The sequence below is a fragment of the Meles meles genome, chromosome Y (genome assembly GCF_922984935.1).
Source record: "Meles meles chromosome Y, mMelMel3.1 paternal haplotype, whole genome shotgun sequence".
NCBI classification, from domain to species: Eukaryota; Metazoa; Chordata; class Mammalia; order Carnivora; family Mustelidae; genus Meles; species Meles meles.
The window spans coordinates 36,866,457-36,885,719 of NC_060088.1; the positions used below are offsets into that span (position 1 = coordinate 36,866,457).

Genomic DNA, 19,263 nt, shown 5'->3' on the forward strand with positions numbered 1-19,263 from the left:
TAAAGTTTCATGGGATGATAACCCACCAGTCTAGAAAGGGCTTAGCTTAATTAAAGTGATTTGTGTTCAGTAGATGTGAGATACACTCTTGCAGTCCTTAAGGCGAGATTCAGGTGTTAAGTGAACTGCACTTACTTAGGACTTTGAATGCCCTTGGAGTTTTTAATTTAAACTTCTAGAACAGTGTTAGTATTATTGGGATTAATGGAAGTAATATGGTCAAAGTTACAATTAGTGGGGATAAAAGAATTTCGATTATTTGTTTTCGAATTGCCATTTTATTTTTATGGTGATAACAGAGGGGAATATAGTTAGTGCTATTGCGTGTTTTAACCAAATATAAAAGTATAGGTTTAGTAGGGCTGTAATTGCTATAAATGTTGATATAACAATTATATTGCTTTTTGTGAATTTGTGGATGATTATTCATTTAGGGATGAATCCTGAGAGGGGAGGTAGGCCTCCTAGTGATAATATGATTGTTAGGATTAGTGAGGTAATTAGTGGGAGTTTGTTTCATATATGACATAGTGATAGTGTGGTTGTAGATGAACTGAGTGTGAACAGTATGAATGTTCCAAGTGTTATTGTAATGTAGATGATGAGGTTTAATATTATTATGGTAGGGTTATATGGTGTTACAGCAATCATTCATCCTATGTGGGCGATTAATGAGTATGCTAGGATTTTTTGTAGTTGTGTTTGGTTAAGACCTCCTCAGCCTGCCGCTAAAATGGATATAATAACTATGGCTACAAATAAGTTTTGATTTATAAATGGAGAGATTTGGTATAGGACCAATAAGGGGGAGATTTTTTGTCAGGTTAGAAGAATTATTCCTGATGATAGTGTGATTCCTTGGGTTACTTCAGGTACTCAGAAGTGGAAGGGTGATAGTCCTAATTTTATTGCCAGAGCTACTCTTATTATGTTTGATGCGATTAGGTTAGGGGTATTTAGTATTGTTCATTGTCCTGTCAATAGTAAGTTAATAATACTTCCTAATATTAAGAGTATAGATGCAGTGGATTGGATAAGGAAATATTTTGTTGACACTTCTATGGTTCATGGATTGAATTTTTTTATTAAAATAGGGATAATAGCTAGTATATTTATTTAGAATCCAATTCAGATTGTCAGTCAGTGAGAGCTTATTAGTACCATAATGTTTTCTGAAATGACAGTTGATATAATGATAGTAAGGATGGGAGGTTTAATTAGTACAGGAAGGGGATAAACCAACACTTTCAGGGCATGGGCCCAATAGCTTATTTAGCTGACCTTATTGTAGAATTTGATGTGAGTTTGGTAGCACGAAGATTTTTGAGTTCTTAGGATTAAGTTCAATTACTATAATTCTAGAAATAAGAGGGCTTGAACCTCTATAATCAAAATAACTCTTTTGTCAGACATATTTCTTATGTTGGGGAGGAATACTTGCTGTTATAATGGGTAAGGCTACATGTCATATGCATAGGGCTAGTGTCAGGGGGAGAATTTTTTTTCATAATAAATGTATGAGTTGATCATAACGGAATCATGAATAGGATGCTCGAATTCATATGAAGGAAGTTGTTAGTAGAAGTGTTTTTATAAACACTTTGATGGAGTATTGTTACAGTAAGTATGGGGTGTGGAATGCACCAAAAAACCAGGATAGTTGTAAGGATATTCATTATAATGATGTTGGCATATTCAGCTAGGAAAAATGGGTTAATTGTCTGGCTGCCTATTTGATGTTGAATCTGAAAACTAATTCTGATTCTCCTTCTGTTAAGTCAAATGGGGGGCAGTTGGTTTCTGCTAGGGTTGAGATAAATCATATTACAGCTAGGCGTCATGTGGGGAGGATTAGTCATAGGTGTTCTTGTGTAGTAATAAGTGTGGATAGGGTAAAAGAGCCATTTATTAATAGTACTGATAGGAGGATAATGGCTAGTGTGACTTCATAGGAAATTGTTTTGGCTACAGCTCGAAGGGTCCCAATTAGGGTATATTTTGAGTTTGAGGCTCATCTGGACCATAAAATAGAGTAAACAGCTAGGCTTGATATTGCTAGTATGAATAGGATTCCTAGGTTTATATTGATGAGAGGGTAAGGTATTGGTAATGGGGTTAATATGGTTAGGGCTAGTGTTAGGGCAAGGATTGGGGCTACTACAAATATAGTGATAGATGATGGTAGGGGTCATAAACATTCCTTAGTGAATAGTTTTATGGCATCTGCAATTGGTTGCAAGAGGCCATAGGATCCTACAATGTTTGGGCCTTTACATAGTTGTATATACCCTAGGATTTTCATTACACTAATGTTAGAAAGGCTACAATAAGTAGGATAAGTACAATTAGTGAAATGATATTAATTACAAACATAATGTTAGGAAGAAGACTTGAACCTCTGAGAATAAAAGTTTAAGTTTTATGCAATTACTGGACTCTGCCACCCTAACAAGCCCTATCTCTAGGGCTATGGAATGAAGGTGGACTATTTAGATTAAGATTATATCCTCTATTAGTCCTAAGATATTCTGATAGAATAGACCTTACTTCTCTTGTCCTTTCATACTGGGAGAAGTTGTTGTAATAGATAGAAACCGACCTGGATTGCTCCAGTCAGAACTCAGATCACTTAGGTCTTTAATTGTTGAACAAACGAAACTTTAGTAGCTGCTGCACCATTGGGATGTCCTGGTCCAACATCGAGGTCATAAACCCTATTGTTGATGTGGACTCTCAAATAGGATTGTGCTGTTATACCTAGGGTAACTTGTTCCGTTGATCAAATTTCTTGAATCAATAAATGATACTATATTTTGACTGGTTTTTATATTTGTATCACTCGGAGGTTATTTTATTCCCTGAGGTCACCCCAACCTAAATTGTTAATCCATTAATAAGATTGAATTATACCTAACTGGTGATTAAATATACTTATTATAGACTAGTTAATTGAAGCTCTGTAGGGTCTTCTAATCTTATTAGTTTATTCCCGCCTCTTCACAAGAAGGTCAATTTCACTGATTGGAAGTAAGAGACAGTTAAACTCTCGTGTGGACATTCCTACAAGTCCTTATTTACAGAACAAATGATTATGCTACCTTTGCATGGTCAAGATACCATGGCAGTTTAACTAGTGCCACTGGGCAGGCAGTGCCGCCAATACTGGGCATGCTGGAGGTGATGTTTTTGGTAAGCAGGCAGGGGTTGTGTTTGATGAGTTCCTTTTACTTCTTTTAATATTTCCTTGTTGCATACCTGTGTTGGGCTAACAATTGGTTTGCTAAGTGTTTTATTAGTAGTTTATTTTTATCATGTTGTTAACTATCAGTGGGTATTTGTTGACTGTTATAAGCTTATGCAAGGAGAAATGTTTCTTGTTACTCATAGTAGTATTAATAATAAAGTGTTATTATTAAATAGATTAGCCCAGTAGTATGTTAGGAGTTGATTTAAGATTTTTGGAATTAAGAGGTTGGGTTGTTGAGCTTGAATGCTTTCTTAATTGGTGCCTGCTCTTAGGCCTACTATGGTTTTATTTAACTTTACTCTCAAAGTAAAGTTGTATCCTTATTCTAAAAAGCTGTATCTTTTTGGTTATATTTTAAATTTACATTATAATTTTGGGAGTTGTTGGGTGAATTTAAAGTTGAACTGGGATTCTATTCTGGGCAACCAGCTATCACCAGGCTCATTAGGCTTTTCACCTCTACATATAAATCTTCTCACACTTTTGCAACATAGATGAGTTTAACCCTATGGTTTGTTCATAGGCATCTCATCTGGTTTGGGGGAAGTTAGTTAAATTATTATTATTAAATTATCGCTAAATTATTCTAGCTAGCTCATTATGAAAAAGGTATAAGGGGTGATCTTTGCTGTTTATCACTTTATACATTCTTTCATCATTCCCTTATAGTACTTTATAGCTCCAAGTAAAATTTATATCTCCTATACTATAATGATGTAATTGAATGTTTTGACTAGAGGCTTATTGCATTAGGTGAGTTAGTGGTTGGTTGGGTTAGTTTGGTTCAATGTGGTCAATGGTGTATGAAATCTTCTGGGTGTAAGCCAGATGCTTTAATTAACTACACTTTGATTTATCCAAGCACATTTTCCAGTATGCTTACCTTCTTATGACTTATCTCCTCTTGAGTTGATTTAGTCTGTATTATGTAGTGTTTGCTTGAGAAGGGTGATGGGTGGTGTGTGCATGCTTCATGGCCCTATTCAATTAAGCTCTCTATTCTTAATTTACTACTAAATCCACCTTTAGTTATTAGGTTTCATAAAAAAATTTGTGAACATATTCTTGATTAGAAAATTCAGCCCATTTCTTCCCACTTCATGGGTTACACTTTGACCTAACTTTTTAATGTATAATTATTATGCTTACTTTTCTTCCTTTTGAGGATTTGCTGAAGATGGCGATATATAGATTGAGTTAGCTAGAAGTGGTAAGGTTTATCGGGGTTTATTGATTATAGAACAGGCTCCTCTAGAGGGATGTCAAACACTGCCAAGTCCTTTGGGTTTTAAGCAGTTGCTAGTAGTTCTCAGGAAGATAATTTTGTTGTACAAATTATTTATGTTTAAGGCTGAGCATAGTGGGGTATCTAATCCCAGTTTGCGTCTCAGCTATCATGTGGTCAGAAATAATAAAGTCACTTTCATGGTATATTTTATGTTAATAGTAGCTTTTTATGGCCTGGTTAAATTTTAACTTTAGTGTGATGGAGTACTTAACATGCTTTACCCTGTGCGCCTATTAATTTGGGTTAATCGTATGATCACAGTGGCTGGCATGAAATTTACCAACTCTTAATGTTAACATGACTTAGTCAAACTTTCGTTCATGGCTTAATTTTTGTCACTGCTGTATCCCGTGGGGGTGTGGTTGAGAAAGGTGTTATGAGCTACTTATTTAGTGTGCTTGATACCCGCTCCTTTTAATCGGTTCAGGGATTTAGAGGGTATTTTCACTGGGAAGTAGAGACTTGCATGTGTAATTCTGTTAATAATCAATAGGAAGGCTAGGACCAAACATTTAAGTTTATGGAGTCTTATGACTCTTCTAGGCATTTTCAGTGCCTTGATTTATTTAGTTAATGTATTTAGGCACGTTAGTTTAATTATTAGTATTAAATGTAAGGTGCTGGGGGGTATTAGAGATGGGGTAGTACATCTATAGATAGCTTTCTTGAATAGAGTATTCTGGGCAAATTTGCGATAGAGATTAATATACAGAGTATCAGTATAAATAGCTTATTACATATGTTGCATGTGCTTAGTTCTGTTTTGGGGGTTTGGCAGGACAATTTTAAGTGTTTATATACTTTTGACGTTACGGGGAGGATAAAGGCGGTTTGATTTAGCTAGTTTTTATCTGTTGAATATGCATACATGTGTACGTGTGTACGTGTGTATGTCCTGTAACTATTGACTGAACTGCACCTTATGGTTGTGCAATGCAGATAAATGATGATGATTAAGCCCAGCTACTAGTTATTTGAATGCGACTCTTTTACATCCATAGCTGAGTGATACGAGCCCCCACCCCCCAAAAAAATTTACAAAGTACCAAATGCATCACCCCACAGTTATGTGTGATCATAGGCTGATTAGTCATTCGTCCATTGAGATGTCCCATTTGAAGGGTTAGTAGGATTGGATTGAGGACTATCATGGCCCTAAAGTAAGAACAAGATGCCAGTATAGTTTTACTGTAGAAACCCCCACATTCGATAGGCCTGGAGTGAGAAGAGTTACACATCATACAAGGATTGATGGTTTCTTGAGGCCTGGTATCAAGCTCGTGGTCTAGGTGAGGTACATGTATGTCAAATCAATCATAGTATGTACATGCTTATATGCATGGGGCAAACCATTAATGCACAATATACATAGGGGTGGGGGAAAATACATACTGGGGAACACAGTAGGCTTTTAAATATATGAATTGAAATAATGGGATGAGGAAATCAGGGAGTAGTTTAGCTAGAATATCAGCTTTGGGTGCTGATGGTGGGGCTATTACTTCTTCCTTGAGTCTTAGGGAGATGGATTTCTCCATTTTTGGTTTAAAAGACCAAAGTAATTAATATACTACAAAGACTCTTCATTTTAACAAATTCTTGATAATGCTGATAGTTGTTTTTAGAATTGGAGGATTGTGGAGTAAAGGATTGAGGCTAATTGACCAATGGTGATGAAGGAGTGTTCTACTGGTTGATCACCAATTCATGTTAAGGTATGGAGATCAGCTACTAGTAATCAAAATAGGCACTGGCTTAGTGGACAGAATATCATACCTCATTGTGTTGAAGTATGTAATAGTGGGATAATGGCTAGGACTAGAATGGAGAAGACTAGTGCTAGTACTCCTCCTGGTTTATTAGGAATGGATCATAGGTTTGTGTATGCAAATAGGAAATATCATTCAGTTTTGATATGGGGTGGTGTATTAAGTGGGTTCGCAGGGATGTAGTTATCAGGGTCCCCAGTAGGTCAGGTGAGAATAGTACTAGTATTATGAGTACTAGAATTAGGAATAGGGCACCTAGGCTGTCTTTAAATGTGTAGTATGGTTGTAATGGAATTTTGTCCGAATCAGATGGGATTCCAGAAGGATTGTTGGATCCTGTTTTGTGAAGAAATAATAGATGAATTGCTGCTAGTGCAGAGATGATGAATGGTAGGATAAAGTGGAAGGCAAAGAATTGTGTTAAGGTGGCTTTGTCTGCCGAGAAAACTCCTTAGATTCACTCTACAAGATTGATTCCAATGTATGGGATGGCTGATAGTAAGTCCGTAATTATGGTTGCGCCTCAAAAGGACATTTGTCCCCATGGTAAAATGTAACCTATGAATGCTGTTGCTATAACTGCAAATAGTAGGATAATGCCAATGTTTCATGTTTCAGGGAATATGTAAGATCCGTAGTGTAGGCCTCATCCTACACATAGGAATAGGCAGATGAAGAATATGGAGCCTCCGTTGGCATGTATATATCGGATAATTCATACATAATTGGCATCTTGACAGATGTATATAACTGATGAGAAGGCTGTGATTGTGTCTGATGAAGAGACACCAAATCCCTAGGGAAATGTTGAAAAAGAAAAACAAAACTGGGGGCATCACGTTACCCGATTTCAAGATTTACAACAAAGCTGTGATCACCATGACAGAATGGTACTGGCATGAAAACAGAAACATAGACCAGTGGAACAGAGTAGAGAGCCCAGATAAGGGCCCTTAACTCTATGGTCATATAATCTTTGAAAAAGCAGGAAAAAATGTACAGTGGAAAAAAGACAGTCTCTTCAATAAATGGTGCTGGGAAAGTTGGACAGTTATATGTAGAAGAATGAAACTCGACCATTCTCTTACACTGTACACAAAGATAAACTTAAAATGGATAAAAGACCTCAATGTGAGACAGGAATCCAACAGAATACTAGAGGAGAAGATTGGTAGTAACCTCTTCGATATCAGCCACAGCAACTTCTTTCAAGATATGTCACCAAAGGCAAATGAAACAAAAGTGAAAATGAACTTTTGGGATTTCATCAACATCAAAAGCTTTGAACAGCAAAGGAAAAAGTCAACAAAACAAAGAGGAAACCCATGGAATGGGGGAAGATATATGCAAATGACAGTACAGACCAAAGTTTGATATTGAGGATCTATAACGAACTTCTCAAACTCAACACACACAAAAGAGATAATCATATCAAAAAATGGGCAGAATATAAGAACAGAAACATCTACAATGAAGACATACAAATGGCTATCAGACACATGAAAAAATGTTCATCATCACTAGCCATCAGGGAGATTCAAATTAAAACCACATTGAGATATCACCTTTCACCAGTTAGATTGGCCAAAATTTGCAAGACAAACAAAGTGTGTTGGAGAAGATGTGGAGAAAGGGGAACCCTCTTACCCGGTTGGTGGGAATGCAAGTTGGTGCAGCCACTTTGGGGAACAGTGTGGAGATTCCTCAAGAAATTAAGAATAGAGTTTCCCTATGACCCTGCAATTGCACTACTGTGTATTTACCCTAAAGATATAGATTTAGTGAAAAGAAGGGCCATCAATACCCCAATGTTTATAGCAACAATGGCCACGGTCGCCAAACTGTGGAAAGAACCAAGATGCCCTTTTATGGAGGAATGGATAAGAAAGATGTGGTCCATATACACTATGGAGTTTTATGCCTCCATCAGAAAGGTTGAATACCCAACTTTTGCAGCAACATGGACAGGACTGGAAGAGATTATGCTGAGCGAAATAAGTCAAGCAGAGAGAGTCAATATCATTTGTGGAACATAAAAAATAACATGGAGGACATGGTGAGATGGAGAGGAGAGGTGAGTTGAGGGAAATTTGAAGGGTAGGTAAACCATGAGAGACTATGAACTCTGAAAAACAACCTGAGGGTTTTGAAGGGCAGGGGATGGAAGGTAGGGGGAGCCAGGTGGTGGGTATTATGCCGGGCACGTAATCCATGGAGCACTGGGTGTGGTGCAAAAAGAGCGAATTCTATTATGCTGAAAAGAAATTAAAAAATTAAAAAATATAGAGTGGCACATAGGGGAAGAGGAAGAAGTAATGAAAAGTGTTCAGAGTGGGATAAAGAAAGGAAATCTCTTCTCTACAGAAGAAAGCCAATAATAAATGTAGAAGGAATGATTGAATTAGAAAATAAAATTTTGTGGGACGCCTGGGTAGCTCAGTTGGTTAAGCAGCTGCCTTCGGCTCAAGTCATGATCCCAGCGTACTGGGATCGAGTCCCGCATCGGGCTCCTTCCTTGACAGGGAGCCTGCTTATCCCTCTGCCTGCCTCTCTGTCTGCCTGTGCTCGCTCCCTCTCTCTCTCTGAGAAATAAATAAATTTATAAAAATATTTAAAGAAAATCAAATTTTGTAACCCCAACGTAAAAACCAATTCAGGGAAAAATCACTAATGTATGCTAAAGTTATTAGGTTGATCAGGAAGAGAAACCTTACCTGCTACCAAAGTGTTAACCCCACAGATGTTAACCCCTTAGCAATGCAAACAAGAAAGTATATCTTTAAAATCTGACTGTCAGTGTGCCTGGATGGCTCAGTAGGTTAAAGCCTCTGCCTTTGGCTCAGGTTATGATCTCAGGGTCCTGGGATCAAGTCCCACATCGGGCTCTCTACTCAGCTTGGAGCCTGCTTCCCCCTCTCTCTATGCCTGCCTCTCTGCTTATTTGTGATCTCTCCCTTTGTCAAATAAATAAATAAAATCTTTAAAAAAAGGAAAGGTGTTTAACAACAGGGATGCACAGGAGGATGAAAAATAGACAAAAAAATCTGGTTAAGGTTTTGGCATTACAAGAGGTAGGAAGGAGACGGGGGGAAAGAGGTCAATGGAAAAGGGAAAGGCAAGTAGGGGGTGGTAATTGGAAGGAAAACCTAAGTACAGAGGAGGCAGGCTGGAAGCCTTAGATTTAGATCAATGCACTCATTGTAAGGGAAGGATATTGGGCCAGGGTGTGCCCCAAAAGGAAGACAGCAATGCTTGCCACCGGAGACTGAAGGGGCCGTAGTTCGGAGCCACTCCCCAAGCCTCAGATAAAAATTAAACTGGAAGGGAAATCAATTGATTTTTTGGTGGACATGGGAGCCAAATTTTCATCGTTACTTAAGCCTATGTGAAAACTATCTGGAGAGGAAGTCTGGGTATAAGGAGCAAATGGTACAGAGAGACATAAATGGACAACATAGATTACTTTAAATTTGGCCTCAGGAGTAGTTAAACACCAATTTTTGGTCCTCTGTAATGCCCCAAATAACTCGATGGGAAGAGATCTCCTCCACAAGTTACGGGCTGGCATTCAGTTCTCAGAAGGAGACATGACTGTAATTTGGGGACTACCCACTGTGCAGCAGTATGGTAGTAGTAGATGAATACCTTCTTTAGGAGCCAGTCTCAAAACCAGAGGTGAGAAAGGGGGTGATTCTTCACCAAAACCTACAGATCGAGTTTCCCAAAGTCTGGGCAGAAGGGAATCCCCCCTCCCCAGGGCTTGGCCAAGGGACAGCTTCCCATGGAGATACAATTAAAAGTGATGGCTACGGCTGTACACGTCCAGCAGTACTCCCTCCTTGGGAAGCAAAGGAAGGGATCAGAAAACACAATAACTGGCTCCGGGTCAACGGGATCCTAGTTACTTGGAAATCTCCATGGAACACACCTTTGCTGCCTGTCAAAAAGGCCGAGACTGGGGTGGACTGACAGGATCATGACTTGCGGGAAGTTAATAAATGGGTTGAAGATATCCACCCCACAGTGTCTAACCCCTATACCCTCCACTCCCTCCTGGGCCCCAGAAGAACTGTGTATACCATCTAAGATCATGACCCATCAGCATGGGACTTCCTGTCAACTCAGCCCCTGGAACTTCACCCCAGCAGCACCAGATCAAAACTGCCATGTTCCTGGGATGCAGTGGTGACCTGAGTTGGGATTTCCAGGCATCCAAGAGGAGAGCTCTGCTATCAAACCTTTCCATATGGGGACACTGGAGTCATCCAACCGGACTCCACCTGTCCTGCAGAAGGAAACCGTGCTGTTTGGAGCAGCTCACAAGCCCCAGTGTGGGAAAACTTCCAAGGTCTCAGGGGCACACCACTGCATTAGACATCCATCATGGACACGAACTCCAGCGTGAGCAAATATCTGACACTCGGCCTTATTAAGGTGCTGGAGATCTCAAATCAGCCACTGCACAGTGGAACTGCCATGCACTTGGCATTGAACTGAACCGTACCTTGTGTTTTCAGACTTCCATCCTCACACTCCCGGCCTGCAAGCCCTCCAGATTGGGAATTCTGGAGCCACAATGCAGCCCACCAGAAAGAAGAACTGCCCCATGGGTCTGCCGTGAAACCCCACGTGAGGATCCACCTGTGTGGCCCTCGATGACACCACACTATCAAAGGCTGCCCTGTGCACTAATGCTCTGTCTGACACAGCCTGTGCCCCAACCTCCCATCAGTCACCCAGGTAGCGGGCCCCATATCCTGCAGTTGAGACCCTCATAGCCCGAGGCCATCATCTCTACAAAACCTGGGTATTCAGGCATCTGTCCCCAGACCTTAGCTCTAATCCCGGCTTATGGGAGATCCTGAAGCACAAAAGAGTACTCCTCCTTCCCCATGGCTGGAAGCCTTGATGTGTGGTGTGGATGGGAGTTAAACCTTCAGAGTTGGAGTCAGCTGCATGGCCCATGAAACCACACCCACCCATGAGGGCCGCCCTGGGCACAAACATGCTTTGTGACCCTCAGCCTGAGCCTGCTATCAAACAAGCTATCAAACTTGCTCGTTCAGGAGTCCACATGTCAGACATGCCATGGCCCTAAGCCCAAAACCTGACCCTCGGTAGGGTTCTCCAGGTACCCTGACCCAGAACCCATCTCTGGAATCCCTGTTTATGCGGGACCCCTTGGACGGAAAACAGCACTCTTCCCTCCCGCCAGAAAGACACCAAACTTTGGGAGCTTGGCAGAATCCCCACAGAAGAAGAATCTCCCATGGCTCCATGAGGCCATCCCTCCATTCCATGGCCATCCGAGACACACAATCCCGACAGAAAAGCCTGTGCTCCCTCCTCCCAGTCGCCCTAATTTCACATCTTGTGGAGCTGCTCTCAGGGTCTACAGATCGGGTCTTCAGTCACCTCGCCCCTAACACTTACCACAGTTTGTGTCTGCAGAGTTTAAGGGCCTACTTAGTCAGAGGAAGCCATTTATTTGGTTATTCAGTAAACTTAGGTTGACCATCTGCAGTAAACTTAGGTTGACCCTGCCCCTCCCAGAGGAACTTATTTACAAAACCCAGATACAAGGCAGGTCATGCCAGATAAAGACAGCCATTCACTGGGCTGTACATATTATCTTCATAGCTACCAGCCCCAGGTAGCAAAGCCTAGATACAAGGGCGGGTCAGGCCAGATAGAGACATCCAATCAGTGGGGCAGGAATATATCTACTAGGGTTAATTGGAATTCAATTGGCTGCCCGTGTGTGATCTAAGATGACTATGCAGTTTTCTCTGTGTATTTCAATCTCATTGGCCACCTGTGTATAGCCCAGCTGAACTACCTCTATAAAACTTAGTCTGTGAGGCTGGGAGTGGTCACTTCATTGCAAGAGATGGCCTTGACCAGGTAAGTTTGATTCTCGATGCTTGGCCCGAAATAAAGTTTTGCTTGACCTTCGCTTTGTATCAGTCTCGCTCCTTTGATTAGGGACCCTAACACTGGGGACTCGTCCAGGATCAAACAAGGAGACCTAAGCCAGCATAAGAATTTCTGGGAATAGCCCCCGGAGGTAAGATCATGGGATCCTCTGTGTCTGGTCACGGAGCTCCAGGGTATGGACCACCAGGGAGAAGCTTTTTGCAGCCATGCTCCCCAAGGCTGGAGTGGATGCGGGGATGCTCCTTCCCTCCACTGGTAGATCTCCAGGTTGTTAGAGTACCCCTGGGCGGTGAGGGTGTTCAAGTCAACCACCATTTCAGGGGGTTAGAGTCTCGCTGAGTGGTCAGCAGGGGGTTCGAGTCCCCCACAGTATCAGGGGGCTAGAGTCCCTTTAAGCTTTCACCGGGGTTTTGAGTCTCCTGCCATTTCTGGGGGTTAGAGTCCCCCTGAGCAGTCACCAGAAGGTTCATGTTCCCACAAGGCCATCAGGGGTTTCGAATACCCCTAGAAAATCCTCACCAGTGGAGGGAACACTGGGCCTGCAGTTGTCTTTGTCTTGTCTTTCTGTTGTCTGTTGTGTTGTTTGCTGTGATTAAAGGAATGGGTCAAGCAGAGAGTAAGGGGACTCTGACTTTCATCTCTCTGTTCCTCATAATAGATGTGGGGCTTCTCCCTCACACGTTTCGTGTGTTAAAGTGTTCATGACTAGAGCCAACTGGGGTTAGTCCAACTCGAGACAGAGACTTTAAGGAATATTCCCAAAGCAGCTGCCAAAAGCCCCTTTGTTTCAGGGAATTCCTGTCTTCTCTGGCCCAATGTGGACCGCCTAGCCCCTCCCCATTTCTGGCAGGAGAGCATGGCTTCTGAAGTGGACTGGGCCCAGGTGGAATGTGAAATCTGTTAACAAAGAGATGACTAAACTGATGGTTAATTTTCTGTCTCAGGGTTTTAATGGGTAATTGTTAAAGTAGCTCTCAAACACTTTGGTAACCTGAAACTGTGAAGGGTTGCTTGAATGACAAATTGAAGTAAATTTGTTGGACATCTAAGTCTTAACCAAATGGGATAAAATGCTAGAGCGTTGGTTGCTGGAACTGGGTTTGTGCTTTTGAAATCTGTTGGTGAAAGTGTTTTGTGCTTAACTAATTTGTAAATTTACCTTCTAAGAATTTTCTTGTAAAATGACTTCTGCCTTAAAGGGAATTAATATGGGAAGACTTTCAGGATAAATACAGGTCTTTGATATGTTGAAATCCTGGAACTGAGATGGGTAAGAATTTACAGAAGTAAAAGCTGCATTTGGACTAAGCCAGAATTAGTAACATGGGAGTAGGTGAACTGAAAGATTGTAATGTTGTATCTGTTGATGTTTTGTCTTATTTTAAACATCAATGGTTCTGTAATCTTTTCTCTTCCAGACTAGGGAAAATTTTTCTTTTTTTTTTAAAGATTTTATTTATTTATTTGACAGACAGAGATCACAAGGAGGCAGGGGCAGGCAGAGAGAGAGAGAGGAGGATGCAGGCTCCCCGCCAAGCAGAGAGCCCGATGTGGGACTCGATCCCAGGACCCTGGGATCATGACCCGAGCCGAAGGCAGAGGCTTAAACCACTGAGCCACCCAGGTGCCCCTAGGGAAAATTTTTCTTAAGTTATCTGTAACTTACAGTGATGTAAAATTAGTCATTCACACACAAATCAAGGTATTCGATTCTTTCTATCTGAGCCCTCTGAAACCAAAAGGTCTCATCAAGTATCCTTTCTTCTATGGCAATCACTCATTTCCATAAGTTCAATAAGAATCTGTTCTCCTTGTAACAGGACACCATTGGAAACACTGCTTATTTTACCACGGCTTTGACTGGAATGTCATATTTGAAAAGACTCAGATATGACAAGACAGCTTAAAGGAACTGAGGTTGACTTCATAAAACCCGGAACTGTAAAGGACTCTGGAACAGTTGGCCTGGTACCTTGCTTACAGAGTTCCTAGCAGTCAGACCAGGTGTGTAAAGGATGTTACTTCCTGGCAGGTGCAGGAACCTCAAGATACTTTGGAGACCTCAGGAAGAAGAATTCGCCCAAATCAACAGGTATTGCAGTCAGGTCTGATGGCAAGTATGTAGCTTGGCTTCTGGCCTGGAGAGGCAAAAATAAGTTCAACTCGAGATTCCTTATGAGATGTTCGAGGAAAGCAGATTCCAAAAGATTTATATGATCACTCACTGTTCTTGCTGAGCTTATGTAAATAATTAGGCCAAGTTTGTTAAAACTGGACATGTTTTTCAAATAAATTAGTCCTGATTTGTCTGAATCTGGATACAAGGTTTATTTTAGAGAGAAAAATTATTTTTTAATAACACACCATTATGGATGTTAAATTCTAGATTTGATTGTATTTAAATGTTTGTTTACCTGAGCTAGACAACTTGAGGTAAACTTCAGGGAAATTGCATAATAGCTCATTTAGACGATCTTGCTTTGCCAGTCAGTCAGCCCCAAACATAAGAAACATAAGAAAATTGAAGGATTTGAAGGGAAGAATCTGACTGAGTTAGTGGAAATAGCAGAAAAGGTGTTTAACAACAGGGATGCACAAGAGGAAGAAAAAGACAAAAGAAAAAAGTGGTTAAGATTTTGGCATTATATGAAGCGGGAAGGAGGCAGGGGGAAAGAGGTCAGTGGAAAAGAGAAAGGCAGGTAGGGGATGGCAAATGGAAGGGAAAACCTAAGAACAGGGGAGGCAAGCTGGAAGACTTAGATTTAGATCACTGCACTTAATGTAAGGGAAAAGGACATTGGGCCAAAGAGTGCCACAAAAGGAAGACGGCAATGCTGGCCATCAGAGAATGAATGTGCTGTGGATCAGAGCCCCTCCCTGAACCTTGGGTAAAAATTAATGTGGAGGGGAAATCAATTCAATTTTTGGTGGACACAGGAGCCCAATTTTCATCATTACTTAAACCTATGTGAAAACTATCTGGAGAGGAAGTCTGGGTATAAGGAGCAAATGGCACAGAGAGACATAAATGGACAACAGAGAGGACTTTAAATTTGGCCTCAGGAGTTGTTAAACACCGATTTTTGGTCCTCTGTAATGCTCCAAATAACCTGATGGGAAGAGATCTCCTCCACACGTTATGGGCTGACATTCAGTTCTCAGAAGGAGACATGACTGTACTATGGGATATCCCACTGTGCATGTGCTTATGGAGGCAGTAGATGAATACATCCTTTTCCAGCCAGTCTCAAAACCAGAGGAGACAAAGGGGGGAGCCTTCTGCAAATATGACAGATCGAGTTTCCTGAAGTCTGGGCAGAAGGGAAGCCCCCTGGCTTGGCCAAGGCACAGCCTCCAGTGGTGGTACAATTCAAAGCAACAGGTATGGCTTTTTGGGTCTAGCAGTACTACCTCCCTTGGGAAGCAAAGGAAGGGATCAGAAAATGTGTTAACCACCTCCGAGGAGACCCCAATATAGTTCCATGAAATTCTACATGGAACACACCTTTGTTTCCCATCAAAAAGGATGTGACAGGGGAGCACTGGCCCGTTCAGGTCTTGAGGGAAATTAATAAATGCGTTGAAGATATCCACCCAAATGTGTCTAACCCCTAACCCTAATCTCCCTCCTGGGCCCCAGAAGAACTGTGTATGCTGGCTTTGATCTCAAGGATGCATTTTTCTGCATATCTTTAGCAAAGAAATCTCAGCCCCTTTTATTTTGTGTGGTCCAACCCACAGAAAGGACTCCAAGGCCAGCTCACCTGGACAAGACATCCCCAGGATTCACGAATTCACCCACTATCTTCAATGAGGCCCTACATGAAGATTTGCATGAGTACAAAACCTGCAATCCAGGAGTCACTCTGTTACACTATGTTGATTACTTGCTGAGAGCTGCTGAGGACTACGAGTCATGCTTGCAGGGGAAAAGAGCTGTCTTACAGACACTGCAGGAGAAAGGGTATTGGGAGTCAGCCAGGAAAGCACAGCTCTGTCAGATCCATGCCACTTATCCAGACTTTGATCTCCACAAGGGAGTGTGCTCACTGTCTGAGACCAGGAAACAGGTGATCACACAATACCCATACCTCACCACATCCTGACAAGTGAGGGAGTTTCTTGGAACGGTGGGCTACTGTAGGCTGTGGATACCGCAGTTTGCGGGGATTTCCCGACCTCTCTATGACCTGGCAAAAGGGTGGCTCACTATGATAGTGTGGACAGCTGAGGCTGAAGGAGCATTTCTGGAATTACAAACAGCCTTACTGAGTGCCCCAGCATTGACCATCGCAGATGGTACCAAACCCTTCCACTTGTATATGGATGAAAAAGCAGGGGTGGCCAAAGCAGTTTTGACTTGGACTCTGGGGCCTTGGCAAAGGCTAGTAGCTTATCTTAGCAAGAAACTACATCAAGTAGCAGCTGGGTTCCCCCCTTACCTCCACATAATTGCTGCCTGGGCCCTCCTGGTCAAGGATGCAAGTAAATTGACTTTGGGTCAAAATCTCATCTTGACCATCACTCACGCTATCGAGGGCCTTCTCCAGACACCACCCAACCGATGTATGATGAACGCCTGAGTGACGGGGTATCAGGCCCTCCTCCTCAATGAACCAAGAGTGACCTTCCAACCCACAGTGGTGCTAAATCCAACTACGTTGCTGCCAGAGGAGCTGGATGAGGATCCGCACAATTGCGGGAAGGTCCTAACCCAAGTCATAGGAGTAAGGCCGGACCTCAGAGACATTCCCTTTCTGGATGCGGAGATGACTCTGTTCACAGACGGAAGTAGCTACCTGGCAGATGAAAAGAGGTATGCGGGGGCTGCAGTGGTTTCCCCTGAGCTGGAACTCTGGATGGCAACTGTCACATGGAACATCAGCACAAAAAGCGGAGCTGATGGCACTCACCAAAGCACTCCAGATGGCCAAAGGTAAAACCACCAACATCTATATGGACAACAGGTATGCCTTTGCTACTCTCCATATACCTGGGGCTATTTATAAAAAAGGGGCCTATTAACAGCAGAAGGGAAAGGAATTAAAAACAGAGGAGAAGTATTGGCGTTCTTCCAGGTTATTTGGCACCCAAAAGTGGTAGACGTTATGCATTGTCCAGGACACTAAAAGGGGATTGAACTGATTTCAAAGGAAACCAATTAGCAGATAGAGTCACAAAACCAGCAGCCCAAGAAACAGTTCAAGAGCTGGTTACACTTGCAGCTCCAGCCCTACCAGAAAAACTGGACTATTCAGAGGAAGATTTAAATATTTACAAAAATGGGCTAAACTTACTATTAGGGGGATGGGGTTAAGACTAAAACAGGAAAGTGAATTCTTCCTCGGAGATTAGGTAAGAAGTTAGTATACCAGATACATCAGGGTACTCATTTGGGGACAAGAAAACTCAAAGAACTTATAGGAAAGAAGTTCCAGGTTTCTAAATTAGGGGGCATGGTTCAGGATATAGTTGATAGATGTTCTCTATGCCATGCGTTAATGTGGGAGGAACTAGAATGGGAAGAGGGCAAAGAGAAAGAGGTATGGAACCAGGAATTCATTGGGAAATAGATTTTACAGAGATGAACCCCAGGAAATATGGGAACAAGTATATGTTAGTTTTTGTAGATACCTTTTCAGGCTGGGTAGAGGCTTTTCCACCAAACATAAGACAGCGTGAGTGGTAGCCAAAAAGCTATTAGAAGAAATAATTCCTAGGTTTGGGCGGCTTCTCATGATCAGGTCAACAGCCCTGCATTTGTGAGTTCAGTCTCACAGGCATTGACCAAGGCCGTGGGCACTATTTGGAATCTATATTGTGCCTACCGGCCCCAGAGTTCCTGGAAATTAGAGAAAAGGAACTGGACTCTTAAAGACACCTTAACAAAGCTAATTCTGGAGACTGGTTGTAGATGGGTGGATCTCCTTCCTTTCGCTCTCCCCAGGGCATGATGTGCACCCTACTTAAACAAGGTGACCCCATTTGAGATAATGTCCAGGAGACCACCCCCACCCTGCCCTCGACTACAAGAGGTTGTCCTAGCAGAAATGACTGTCATTTCATACTGCATTACAGTCTATCTTAAAAAGAAATCACACAGGTATCCAAATGCCCCACACTAAGATGGAGACGGAGGTGGAACCACATCCTTACCAACCCGGGGACTTGGTTTGGATATGTCGCCAGCAAGTGTTAAACTGGGAGCCTCGACAGATGTGATCATTTACTGTCATCAAGACCACCCACACTGCAATAAAAGTAGAAGGCATCAAGACTCCACCCCCAAACTACTAGAACTCATACAGCAATTCAGTAAGGTGGCAGGATACAAAGTCAATGTACACAAATCAGTGGCTTTCTTATACACTAACAATAAAAATACAGAAAGGGAAATTAGATAATCGATTCCATTTACTATAGCACAAGAACCATAAGATACCTGGGAATAAACCTAACCAAAGAGGTAAAGGACCTGTACTCAAGGAACTACAGAAAACTCATGACAGAAATTGAAGAAGAGTGGCGCCTGGGTGGCTCAGTGGTTTGGGCCTCTGACTTCGTCTCAGGTCATGCTCTCACGGTCCTGGGATCAAGCCCCGTGTCAGGCTCTCTGCTCAGCAGGGAGCCTGCTTCCTCCTCTCTCTCTCTGCCTCTCTGCCTATTTGTGATCTCTGTCTGTCAAATAAATAAATAAAATCTTTAACAAAGAAGAAATTGAAGAAGGCACAAAAAGATGGAAGACCGTTCTATGCTCTTGGATTGGAAGAATAAACATTGCTAAAATGTCTATACTGCCTAGAGCAATTTATACTTTTAACGCCATTCCAATCAAAATTCCACTGGTATTTTTCAAAGACCTTGAGCAAATAATTCTAAACTTTGTATGGAATAAGAAGGAATTGCTAAAGAAATGTTGAAAAACAAAAACACATTTGGCAGCATCACGTTACCCGATTTCAAGCTTTACTACAAAGCTGTGGTCACCAAGACAGTGTGGTACTGGCATAAAAACAGACACA

General features: G+C 41.9%; 1 long non-coding RNA gene across 1 annotated transcript; it reads right to left on the bottom strand.

Annotated features, from left to right (window-relative positions):
- Positions 1-2,430: 2,430 nt before the first annotated feature.
- LOC123935909 lies at positions 2,431-18,598 on the bottom strand. The gene is made up of 3 exons (XR_006817036.1): positions 18,589-18,598; positions 7,382-7,385; positions 2,431-2,467 (listed from the first exon to the last, which is right to left on the bottom strand). It is a non-coding gene; the product is annotated as an uncharacterized LOC123935909 (long non-coding RNA).
- Positions 18,599-19,263: the final 665 nt, after the last annotated feature.